The 13,812-nt window shown below is 44.9% G+C and overlaps 1 long non-coding RNA gene across 3 annotated transcripts in view; it reads right to left on the minus strand.

The window, feature by feature from the left end:
* Positions 1-13,812, minus strand: part of LOC146860111 (uncharacterized) — a 91,142-nt gene that overhangs the window by 14,551 nt on the left and 62,779 nt on the right. The window contains exon 6 of one of the 3 annotated variants that reach the window (XR_014979096.1): positions 7,806-8,387. The exons of the other annotated variants lie outside the window; for them this stretch is intronic. This is a non-coding gene — a long non-coding RNA (uncharacterized LOC146860111). Of the gene's footprint in view, positions 1-7,805; positions 8,388-13,812 lie in introns of those variants that run through there. 3 annotated transcript variants of the gene reach the window in all.

Below are 13,812 nucleotides of genomic sequence, written 5' to 3' on the forward strand. Positions count from 1 at the left end.
TTTGGAACTCTCAGAGTATGACTCACATGAACCCAGTTCTTCACACCAGCACACTTCACAGCAGTTGTCATAGTCAGAATGACTTGTCTTGGCCTTCCCCACCTCGGAACCAAGCAATTTCTTCTTCTGTGCACTTTTATCCTCACCCAGTCCCCTGGACTCAGATCATGGGCTTGCTTCTTTTCAAGTGTGGTGGCGTCTCCTCCAACCTGGTGAAACACAGAATGAACTACGTCAGCCAGGCCTTTACAGTAATCCAAAATCATGTCATCAGTTATTGTCATCAATTTGTTGACAGGCACGAATGCATGTCTCATTGCTCGTCCCATCAATATTTCATGTGGACTCAACCCTGTAGTTCGATTTGGAGTAGACCTAATAGTCATTAGCACTAGAGGCAAGACATCAGGCCATTTCATTCCAGTGGCTAAACACATCTTACCAATCCTGTTTTTGATTGTGCCGTTCATCTGTTCAACAACACCAGAAGCCTCTGGCCTATATGCACAATGTAGCTTCTGCTGTATGCTCAATGCTTCACAAATCAAACCCATGAGCTCATTGTAGAAGTGTCCCCCTCTGTCTGACTCAATTGTCACTGGGAACCCGTACCTAGGAATCAACTCTCTTAGCAGCAACTTTGCCACTGTTATCCCATCATTTCTCCTAGTCGGATAGGCTTCAACCCACCTTGAAAACAAACAGACTACCACTAGAACATACCTCAATCTATTGACCTGTGGCATTTCAATGAAATCTATTTGCATTCTGGTAAAAGGACCTCCTTCTCTGCCTATTGTTCCTAGGCTCACCACTGTTTTCTTTCCAGTATTGAACTGCTGACAAATCAAACATCTCTGACAGATGCTCTCTGCAATCAGCCTGAACTTTGTATTGTACCAGGTTTGTTTAAAGTACCTAATCATAGCGTCCCTCCCCAGATGTCCCTGGCCATGATACATTCTTGCCATTGTTGACAACATTGAGTTAGGCATAACTGGTCTTCCATCTCTATAGATCCAAACATGATCTTTCTCTCTTGGAGCACAACCTGCCTTGATCCAATCCCTCATTTCCTCATCTCCTGCTTCATCCTGCAACTGTTTCACCTCATCCCATGTTCCCAGGACATTAGTAAACATTACAGAACAAAAAGACATTTCCCTTTCTCGTCCCTTGTTAATCGAATGATCATTCTTTGCACAATACAGTGCTATGTCATTTGCAAAACGATTACCAAGAGTAACAAAATCATCTCCTTGTCCATGAGCAGCACATTTTACAACTGCTAGTTCTTTAGGCAGCTGTATCGCTTCAAGCAACTTTCCAATCACTTCAGCATTCTTTATAGGAGTCCCACTCGATGTCAAGAAACCTCTCTGAAGCCAAAGTTGGCCAAAATCATGAACCACTCCAAATCCATACTGACTATCAGTCATCACAGTCACTCTCAAATTCTTCCCAATCTTGCAAGCTTTCGTCAATGCCACCAATTCAGCCACTTGAGCAGACCTTACTCCTTTCAAAGACGAAGCTTCCATAACCTCTGAAACCTTGCACACCGCATATGCTGCACTCAGCACACACTCATCAGTTCTCAGACATGATCCATCCACAAACAACACATGATCACTCTCTGGCAGGGGCAGATCTTTTATGTCTGGTCTCGGTTTTGTACAGTCATCAAGCACATCCAAGCAATCATGATCAACATCATCTCTTACACTCACATTTTCAGCATCTGGCAAGAGTGTTGCTGGATTCACATTCACACATCTCTCAAGAGTCACATTTGATGCTCCCAGAATGATTTTCTCATATTTAGTCAGCCGACTATGTGACATATATTGAGTCCTGCTTCTTGTCAAACGAATTGCCACATCATGAGGTACGAATACCCGTACAGGATATCCCATTATTATACCCTCACTCTGTTCCAAGCTTCTGCATGTAGCAGCTACTGCTTTCAGGCAACCTGGCAAACCCACAGCTACTGGGTCAAGTGTTGATGAGAAGTACGCAATTGGTCTTCTCAGACGTCCATGTTTCTGTATCAACACTGAAAGTGCACAACCATTTCTCTCACTACAGAACAATTCAAACTCTTTCTCATAATCTGGCATTCCCAAAGCAGGAGCTTCACACATTCTGCTCTTCAATTCTTCAAATGCTGCCATTTGTTCTGCATTCAGTTCCAATGGGTCTTTCACTTCACTTTTGGTCAATTTAATCAGTGGCTTTGCTATCAGGGAGAAATTACTTATCCACTGACGACAATAACCCACCATTCCCAGAAACATTCTCACTTCTCTCTGGGTCATTGGGGCTCTCATTCCTCTGATAATTTTGATCCTGTCATTGGTCACTTTTCTCAGACCTTTTTCAATATTGTGTCCAAGATAATGTACTTCTTTCTTGCAAAACTGCAATTTGGCTGGAGATACATTTAACCCTCCATCTGCCAGATGATTCAGTAAAGCTATGGTATCTACTTCACAAGCTTCACGTGTCTTCGACGCCACAAGTAGGTCATCGATATACTGTACTAGTACTGAACTTTCAGGCATGATCAGACTTTCCAAAGACTTTTTTAACAACTGATTGAATATTGATGGACTCTCTGTATACCCCTGTGGGATACGGCATCATGCCAAAATACGCTGTCCAAACCGAAATGCAAAAATCGGCTGGCTGTCATGATGCAATGGAATTGAAAAGAAAGCATGACGCAAATCAATCACCGTATACCATTCAGCATCATGAGGAATCTGATACAGAATCACTGACGGATTTGGCACAATGGGACAACATGCTACCACAATTTTGTTAATCTTTCTCAAATCTTGTACAATCCTGAACTTCCCATTAGGTTTCTTCAGCCCCATTATCGGTGAATTACATGGGCTACTCAGTAACTCTCTCAAAACACCCTGTTGAATCATTTTGTCAATTATAGGGGTTATTCCCTCAATTATCTCTGGTGTCAATCTGTACTGTGGGATATTAGGGTAAGTGATTCCCTCTTTCACTGAAATCTTCACTGGATCTACATTATTCATCAATCCCACATCTTCTCCAGTAAAATCCCAAACCGCTGCTTTTACTGTATTCCTCAACTCTTGAGGCAAGTCATCTGGATTAAATACAGCATATGTCCCAACAATCTCACTTTCTCTATTATCTAGAGTCATCCTGTACAAGACATCCTCATCTGGTGTCTCAAAAGCTATTCCATCCGGAGTACAAAAAATTGTGCAATTCATTTTACACAATAAGTCCCTACCTAACAAGTTCACTGGACTACTGTCGCAGACCACAAATCTGTGCATATCTGAAAATTTCCCTATTCTTACCCTTACTGGTTCAGTAAATCGAGTCTTAATCTGTGTATTAGCTACACCAACCACTTGGATTGCTTCGTCCGAGAGAGGAAGATTTCTTATATCTGCTGACCTGACAGTTGATCTTGTCGCTCCTGTGTCTACCAAAAAAGTAACACTTTCCCCATTTATTTTCCCATCTACAAATGGTCCTGCCTGGTCTATTTCTAGAGTTGCACCAAGTATGCACTCTTTCTCCTCTCTTCGGCACCGTCAGTAGTCCCCTTCAGACTCACTCCCCTCATTCTTTAACCAGTACTGCTGTACCAGGTTAGTACGTCTCGGTTTGTTTACCTGCTCATCATTGTAGAATCCTGAGTCCTGGTTATATTTCTGGGACCCTCTATTCTGTGGCAAGGGCGGTTTTGGCTCTTGACTCTGCTGTCTGACAACCTTCTGCTGTTGCTGCTGATGATTACACCCCTCGTTCTGCACCTGTTGATTCAATGATTTATTCTCATTACTCACTAATGGTGGATTCGTACACTCGGATCTCCAATGCCCCAATTGTCCACAGTTGTGACATGGGAACTTCTTTTTGGCCTCCTCTAAATTCCCCTTTCCTTTTCCTGTACCATATCTGGGCCTATTTCCTGGATTATTTGCTTGTTCCACCATCTGTGCTTCCTGTCTTTCTGCAACTTTCACCTGTGCCCACATTGCTTTCTCTTTCAGCTTTCTTTGTTTTGCCTCCATCTCATCACTGAAGTACTTCGCATGTCTCAGGATTTCATCAATCTTTTTACTCTGCCAATCAACTGTGTGCTCTCGAATCCTTTCACTGATTTCAGGTCTCAAGCCATATACAAATCTGTATACAAAATGACTCAAATCCTTATCACCCAGGTGTTCATCTCCACTAAACTGTTTAAAAGCCAGTATCAGCCTTTCATAAAAAGCATGAACTGATTCTTTTGCTTCCTGATGTGTCCGATCTATCTTAACCCAGTCTGTTTCTTTAGGGGGTACCTTATTCTTCAGGAACACAATAACCTGCTCGTACTTCTTCATCACCTCCGGGTCTGGTGCTCCTGTTTTCTGATCTCTTGGATACTCCTTAGCAGGCCAATCTACAACTATTTTACACTCTGCCCACAAGTCTGCTGGAACAATTATATCAAACAGACTATTCAGGTCAATCCACAGCACTTTTGACAATTTCACAAACCTATCTACCTGCCTATACCACTCAACGGGCTTTTCTCTCAATCGAGGGAAATCATTCGTAAATGACAAAATATCCTGTCTAGTCCATGGGACATGTACATATCCTCCTCCAGGAATCTCTCTCATAGGATAGGCATCCACTGTTTTTTCCTTTTCTCTAACGGGAAATGCTGAGTAAGTCCTGTCCACTGAATCTTCCCTTTTCTTGTACCACCTATCCTTCCATTTTTCCACATCACCCCATTTTCGCAATAAGGAAATCATTTCTTTAATCTGCCCTGTTCTTCCAACATCATTTAGATTCTCAATGTCCTTTTCAGAAAAATCCACCCTGTAAGGCTTCTGCAAAGCTTTCACCTTATCCATATCAAATCCCATTTCACTCGCTATTCCTTTCAACCTGTCATGTGTACTTTTAGCCCTCCAGGTAATACTCTTGCACATGAATAACAACTCTCCATCATGATGATTTTTCAACATCTCTGTAGGAATTGTTCCTGCTATGAGTTCCTCCAGTTCTATACTCAACCTGGCTACATCCACTGCCTGTGAATCTTTATCCTTCTTTTGGAGAACTTTCAACCAATCATTCAAATCCTCAGCCGTTATTTCTGTAGATCTTTTCACTGTACTCACTCGTTCTGCCATCCTCTTTGGTTCCAAAATTGATCTTTCTAAACAACCAGTATTCAATCCTGAATTAGGCTGTACATCTGACCCTCCACCACATGTGTCATGTCTCGGCTGTCTCAAATTATTTTCTTCCATCCTCATTCCTGACTCTCCCGAAGAATTAACCAAACCACTTCCTACGTAGGGAACCGTCAAACCATTTTCACCCATTCTTTGCTTATCAAATAAAGGCATAACCGGACCTATGGTTACAGGCACTGTAACAGCCTCTAGATTATTGGTTAATTCTCTGATCTTTTCTGTCAACTCAGATGTTGTTCTTGCTAACTCTCTTGTTTTCTCATCCCTGATTGCACTCTCTCTCTCTCTCGCTCTCCCTCTCTCTCTCTTTCCGTGAAAGAGCTACCACTTTTCAAATCAGGTGTCGCAACTTCTGTTTTAATGATCTGCAAAGTATCTCTTATTGGAGTAGCAACTGGTGTTCTCACTTCTGGTTCTGGTCTATATGGAGGTGGTCTCTTGTAAATCATGTCATCCAAGACTTCATCCTCATAATCATTAGCCCCATACCTGCTCAATTCTGCATCAGGTACCTTTTCTACATTTTTCCTCCCTTCTGCTTCCTCAACAGTTCTCATAGGATATAATTCCTCTGACATACTAGCATCTCGCCATCTCCTCATTCGATCATGATGAGTTTCACGATCATATTTCCTCCCAAAAATATACCTATAATTGCCTCCACTCCTCTGCTTTTCTCGCTCATGCACCTCATCTTCCCATTCCACTAATGCCTCAAACTGTGTCGGCCTTGGTCTAGGCTCTAGACACATCATCTTTTCCCGTAAATTTCTCAACACGGCCAAATCAAATGAACCATGTTCCGGGAACGCTAAAACACCATCTTCTTTAGTGTACTTAGCCCAATTGTCTAACCAAATACAGGTATGATACCCATATTTCGCAACCATGAAGGATGCAGGAGTTCTTGTCGGAGGTAGCAGTTCGCCTTCCCTAGTTATTATGTCCTTATCCTTGTCGAACCATTTTTTAATTTTACCGAACAAGGATTTCTTTTTCTTTTCCTCCGTTTGGTAATACATTTTTGCGTTTACCACAACCCTCTAGTCCTTTTCCGCAACTGTACGATCTTTTGTCCAATAACAGCGCGACTCACACCAACGCACCAATCCTGGAGCGTCTACGTCACCCTGTACTCCTTCCAATCCCTGCGCGGCTCACACCAACGCACCAATCACAGCACAAGCACTGTTCTATTCCACTGCCCAATCACAGCGCGGTCTTGTCTGACGTCAGTAGTCGCTGCAGTCGCTTCTACTCTGTCTCCTGTCACTCGTCTACCCCTCCTTTACAAAGCCTTCTCAGTAGACTTCGTTTCAGATTCTACAAAATCTATTAGTTACAACATATAAACATCTCCATTATCTGCTCCGCTAACCACAGAATAGTAAAGGAAAGTCTTTCTCACAAGAATCCCGCTTCCCTCTAGAACAGCGCTTACCTCTGCTCTACCACGGAATTATTTCTTTCGTTGACACAGTAGCACATCCCTCTACTCTGCCCTTCTATCATGCATTCTATAACTGTTTCCTCTAGGAATGCTCCAATGAGTCTCACAATTAACTAAATGCTCATACATTCACGCACTTTCACACCAGAAAATGTAGCACATCCTCACAGAATCCTGCCTTTCCCGAGAACAGCAAACAGTCTGTCCTACTACAGAATTATAACACACGTTAACCAAGCAGCGCTTACCTCTGCCCAGTCCTTCAATCAAGCTCAGAGAATACCTATTACTTCTCCAGCGATAAGCTTTAACGGCAAACCTTACGGATCCCTGGGACTTAAGACCAGAGTTTCACAGATAACCTTCGCTACCATACACACTCCTCTTATACAGAAAATATGTCTCTAATAGTAACACACGGCGATGTCACTGATTCCAAACCCAGACAATGCGACGCGCAACTTCAATTGTCACACGCTCTTCCCTGCATACGTACAGGGCCAACAATCCCGTCTTTCCCGAGAGCAGCACTCACTTCCCTCTGCCCTACTACGGAACCGTCACCAGCTCCCTACGTTCCAGAAGCCGTACACACTACATAGAACTCAATACGACGACTTTAACATATACTGTTAGTACATATATCAACATCAATCAATAAACCAATAAATCCAAAAGCCTATGTACAAGCAATCTATCTGATCAAGACAATAATCAAAACCATCATACTGCTACCAGGAAACTGCTGCAGATCGGAGCTTATAAATTCCCCCTACTTCCACGGACAGAGTAATTCCACAGTCATACGCACATACACTCATCATACGCTAGGGCCCATCACACTAACATTCATTCTATTACTCTATCCACACTGAATATATGAGAGAACTCCTAAATCAATCTGCATCTAAACTGAGGTCAATGCAACCTAATTGATATGTCTCGAGTCATGATTTAAACAATAAGAACACATCTGAGATCCCAATAAATTGACAAAGAAATAACCACCCGACACTGTGATTCAAACAAAAGGTTAGTTTTATCTACATTAGTTCAAATGAAAGTCAATCAATAGCAAAATCATTATTCTCATAGTTACCTATTCTAGCTAAATGTCGTATTTAGGTCAGGACAGGTCTCTCAGTAAAGTCTCCTGAGTCGCCGTCCCCTCAATCAGCGTCAATCCTCTCGAGCATAGGTTCGGGAAGAAGTGGCCTTAGACCCTCTCTAGTCTAACAATATTTATAGTAAAACTTACACATTAAAAGTTACAAACAAGCTCTAAACGTCCGTTGAGCCGTTGAGCAGAGCAAGCAGGAAAGGATGTTGACTCGCAACATTTAGAAAAACCTCCGCTCTCGAAAATCTCAAAAATAAAAACACGGAAGAAGGAAACACAAACTAAAAAATGTAACATCCATGAATGCTCTTCCTCGGAATCATAGTGAAGCCACCGCAAGTTTATCAAAGTTCATTGTGGCTTTTATTCTCTCCCAAGGATAACTGGTGACAACTGGCGTCAAGCCCAGAGCTGCCGTCCTCACGGAAACTTTTAATACAGACAGAGGCCGAGGTCAGGATTTCAACCATATTCAGCGAGGCCTCTCTTCGTATTTCATCTACTCAAATGCAGGCTGTAATTGTCGGCCATCTTTGACTAGGCCAGAATGGACAATCTTAATTAAAATAAACAAAAAACAACGTTACTACATCGTAATGATTATACAGTGTTAATTCCCACTAATACCCTTATGTGTATGTAATTATCTAGCCATCTGCGACATAAAGAAGCATTAAAGCGTATTATTTCAAAGCGCAAACATATAACAAATAGCACTTTAGCCACACATATTTTATTAATTTGCTCACCAACTTAGTTCACGTATTAATAAAGCAACACAAATGCATCCCCACGTGTAATTCTTTCATTAGTAAGGTTGATTAGTCAGAAACTTCAACAAAATTAATATCTAGTAATTAATTATTAGTAATTTTAATTATGACATATAAAAATATAAGCTGATGTTCGGGTTTTAACAGAAAACCCTGCCCCAGCACCCCTTCCCTGAACACCTTCAGGAAGACTCTCAAAACCTGGCTCTCTGGCTGAACGGAGCCGCGTACCCCCCTCCTCAGCGCCTTGAGACCCTCACGGGTGAGTAGTGCGCTTATAATTCCCTGATTGATTAACGTGTTGCTTACAATAAAAACAATCCCTCTAAACTTCATAAAGACTGCAAACCAATTGCAGGAAGGACATCGGTTTATGTGGGTATCCCAGACAAAAATACCAAGGCTCCCCTCACCTTTAACTAAAGAACCCTGGGGCATATTATCAAGAAACGGCGTTAAAATTATCGCCGCTTTAGCAGCAGAAAACTGCAGCTAAATTAGTGACAATGGGCTTGATAATATGCCGCAGAGAATTCCCATAGAAGCCTATGTTCTGGTGTCAACATGGGCTTCTATGTGAATTCTCTGCAGCATATTATCAAGCCCATTATTGCCGCTTTAGCGGCAGATTTCTGTCTCTAAAGCGGCGATAATTTTAATGCAGTGCTTGATAATATGCCCCACTATCCCTTGCTAAGAAACAAACTGTGTAGTAAAGCTAAATTGGTATGGGTTGCACAATTTTTATTACACTATCTCATTTATTCTCTAGAGTCATTGCTGCCACACCTGAATGACTCTTAATTTTCTTAAGCAGTGAGTTAATTTGATGACACTGACTGATGGTTTGGTATATTCTCCACTTATGCGTTTTCATACTGTTAATTGCACAACACTGTCACAATGTAATACCAATGGCAAACAAATGTGTTGCTCCGGGCCAACAAGAAGTTTATTTTTCTTCTTCCAATGCATTCTCGGAAAGCAGTGGTTCAGACACTCTAGGTTGGACCAGGCCAATGCTCTTTATCTTGGGCTTCTGGAAGGCTTCATCGGCAGGTTGCAAGTGGTCCAGAACAGTGCAGCTTGCCTAATTGTGTAAACTTCCTTGGTGGGCTTGAGTTTCTGGTTTTCCTAGATCTCTCCACTGGCAACCAATTCAAAAGATGATTCTTTTTAAGTCTTTGGTTCTAGTTCATATGGCCCTTTTTCTTCTATCTCTTTGCAAGATTTGAGTTGTATCGCCTTGTCAGAACACTTCAGTCAGCCATGGCTGCCCGGGCAGTAGTGCCATGGGCTAGGCGGTCAAGAAAGGGGACCGCTCAATCTCTTTTCTTTGTCAGCTAAGGCTTGGAATCCGCTACCTCTGGAACCTCTGTCCCTTGGGTCCAAATTGTTATTCCAGAAATAGCTCAAGACATGGCTTTTCTCACTGTCCTAAAGCTGTGGCAGAGGATGATTGAACTTCATATTCTTTAGCACTGGTCACTCTTTGGAGTAACTGCTTGCTCTACAAAACACCTTCATTTATTCATTCATTCATTCATTCATTCATTCATTCATTCATTCATACCAATAAGTACCAAACAACAATCACATAAGATAACATAATAGTTGATCTCTGAAAGTTTGACTACAAATTCCAGCTCCGAATTGCACCAAGCAAAGCATCCAGATTTCCTCTGTGAGGATTGGGAGTTCCCCCTTATAAATTTTGATAACATGGTGCCAAACAGGGTGTGAGAAGCTGGCCTGGTATATGATGTACACTTATGTAAGTGGACACCCTGCATCAGTCCAGACAACCCTTATGGTGGTTTAAAAGGTCTTCGACAACCTTAGAAAGCTCTCTTAGTTGTAGCTGTGGACAGCAGCCTTCAGGCATAGTCCAGAAGAAGTGTAAAGCAGCTTGTTATACCAGAATGCAATCTGATAGTATAGATTAAGATGCCACCCTGCATGACTTTTCCTGTCCTTGTAAATACGGCCCCTTTAGACGCAGCACTTTGCGTGAAAGGGGTGTTCCATGGGTGTTGCTGTGGCTGTTCCCATGCAACACTCATGGATCCAGACACATTTCCAGATTTACGAGGAATCGTTAATCTGGAAATGTGTGTGAATGCTACAGCTCCCCAGGGGAGGTGTAGGGAGGTGCAACGAGGAGAAATGTTTTAATTTCTCCTCTTTTTTTCCTCTTTCAATGCGTGCTGCATTCTTCAGCACGCATTGAAAGTGGAAAATGCCTGTAGTGATTGTTTTTGTGCAGGAAGGCACCCCTTCCTGCACAAAAACAATCTCCCCATGACGCAGGCATCCTTGCACCATGGTGCAAGGGTGCCTCTCGCCAGCGCATGGCAGCTGTTTGTGCGCCAGCGCAAGGGAGAGCACAGGAATACGACATATCATTGTAAATATGTTGCATTCCTGTGCTCTGAGAGTGGCTCATTGCGGTGCAGCTTGCGGAATGCACTAAGTCACTTTCTCGTAAATCTGCCCCACAGTAAATTGCACGAAATACACAATGGAACCTAGAGGGGGGTCAAAACATATACTAAGAAAGTGGTATAAGAACCATGACTCAGCTGGGCTGTTACTGCGGGGGGAAACCCATTATATTTCCCTCTATGCAGATGATCTACTGCTTTTCCTGGCTGACGCGGAGGGGGCCTTACAGGGTGCCAAGGCGTTACTGAGGGACTTCGGACACTTGTCGGGCTTGAAGGTCAACTGGGGCAAGACTTGTGTATACCCTGTTACACAGTGGGAGGAGACCCCCCCCGCCCTCGGGGCTATCCGCTGTGAAGCTCGCTGTCTGCCGTACCTGGGAGTGCATATCTACAGCACCCAGCAAGATCTGTTGGAGGGGAATGTAGGGAGGGCGATTAGAGGTCTAGCGGGCAGTATTAGATTCTGGAGCACCCTGCCTCTTTCGGTAGCTGGGAGGGTAGCGCTACTAAAGATGGTGGCGCTCCCGCGACTGTTGTATTTTTTCCGTACGCTCCCTATTTGGGTGCCGGTGTCGTTCTTCCGCAGGCTCACAGCCATGACCACGGGCTTTATCTGGGGATCTGGCAGACGGCGGGTGGCGCTGGCCACACTACGACGGCCCAGAGCAGAGGGAGGGCTTGCTGTGCCTGACTTCGAGTGGTATTATTTGGCGGCCCAGCTGCATTGGCTAACGCAGGCGGTGGCAAGGGAGTTTAGAGGTCCCGAAGACCCGCAGGGCAGGGTGATCCCGCGGCATGTCCTTTCTTTTATTGTCTTCCAGCAGCGACTCGAGCTGTCGCAGCTGACGCTTGAGGAGTGAACGCTCCGGTTGTGTTGGAACCGCAGCTTGCGGAGGGTCGGCACTGTTCACCCCTACGCCCCGGAGATCCCATTGGGTATGTGCACGGCCCTCCCCCACGGCGGGGACTGGTCGGGGCTGGCTCAGTGGGAAGACCTAGGGATACAGATGGTGGGGGACCTGTACCTCAATGGAGCGCTCCAGCCATTCCAGGGACTGCAGGATTCCTTCGGGATCCCGAGGGGAGACTATCTACTCCACGCGGCCCTGGTGGCAGCCCTACAAAAGCACTGGAACACGGGACTCTCTGAACCGCAGACGGCTGCCGGCTGTCAGTATGTGGTCATGGCGGCGGGCACGGTCAAGGCCATTACATGCCTCTATCAGAGAATGGCGATGGAACACCTAGCCCCTTTGAGTGCGCTGAAGGATAAATGGAAATTGGACATCGGGAAGCCCATCCCGGACTTGACGTGGCCCAGGTTACAGAGATGGGCCTGGAAGAGCACACGTAATGCCAGGTTTCAATTGGTGCAGTACTTTGTCTTGCATAGGGCTTATTTGACGCCAGCTAAATTATTTCAATATTTTGGGGGTCCCGCTCCGCAGTGCCCTCACTGTGGGGAGGAGGGGGCCGACTTTAAGCACATGTTTTGGTCCTGTGGCGTCCTCAGCGGTTATTGGGGGGAGGTCATTGATTGCTTGACCCAAGTAACGGGGCGGGAATTGGGGGTGGAAATGGGAGTTTGGCTGCTGCTGTGGTTTCCCCACACACCGCGCACGAAAGTCACGAGCAAGTTTTGCGACCTAGGGCTGGTGGTGGCTAAAAGAGAAATTACCCTGCACTGGAAATCGAGAACTGGCCCCAGCTTTGAGAGGTGGAGAACTACCTTCACAAAATGGGCGGGTAGCGAGAGTACACTTAGGCTGCAGCTAGCGCTGCGGGGAAATGATGAAAAGGCATTAGCCATGGCACATGCATGGGAAGCGCTAGTGGTAGACCTCCGGGGGTGGGGCGCAGAAGCAGAGGAGGGTATCGAAGCACAGGAGCAGCATGCAGCAGCGTAGCGGTGGAGAGGCAGCTGACGGGTCACACGTGGGGGCGGGAGGGCTTCTCTTCTCCTTGCTGCTTGGTGCCTGATCATGGGGGTGGAGAGTGGCTCGCGGCCGCTCCCACGGCCAATCACGAGACAGACTTATCACGGTACCTGCGACTATGGCACACTGACATGCGGGTGGGGGGAGGGAGTATTTGTATTTGGGGAGTGTTGGGGGGCAGTGCGTTGGTAGTTGGAAGTGGTCTGCACTGTACTATGCAATGGAGTGTATTACTGGGAGAAGACCAATGATATGCTGGTCATTGCAGATGGCTATTGTACTTGAATTATGCAATAAAAATTGTTTTTGCAAAAAAAATAAGAACCATGACTCAGATCAAGACAAGTTCGAGAGGACGTAGAAGCACTGGGGACCCAAGGAACCACCCAAGGTGAATAAGTAGGGACCCCACTGAGAGCGTGTGCAGTGTGGGAACATGACAGTGTGCTCCGTACAACTCTACGTGTAATTCACAGTTGGATTTTTAAAGATTAGGGACCCTTCCCATTGGACCCCGAAGAAACCCTGCAGAAGACAGAAGGTTGGAGAGCCACCCCAACCGTGGATACCCTAGTACCCATGTTACCTACACCAGGGAAGTTGGGTGCAAACGTGTGAAGTGGTGTCAGAAACCGCAGTTGTTTCCAATGGAGGACTTCAGGAAAGTGCCGCTCATGGAAGAGGAGAAAGTGTCTGGTGGAATCCGAAGGTGGATTCTTGATGAGAGGTACCTGCATGCAGAGGGGACAGAGTCTATGTCACTCAGGAGTGACCAGGAGACTTGGAAGACGAAGGCCCTCCAATGTCGGGTGTTGCAGAATGAA

Source organism: Triturus cristatus, chromosome 3_1, assembly GCF_964204655.1.
Source record: "Triturus cristatus chromosome 3_1, aTriCri1.1, whole genome shotgun sequence".
Classification (NCBI taxonomy): Eukaryota; Metazoa; Chordata; class Amphibia; order Caudata; family Salamandridae; genus Triturus; species Triturus cristatus.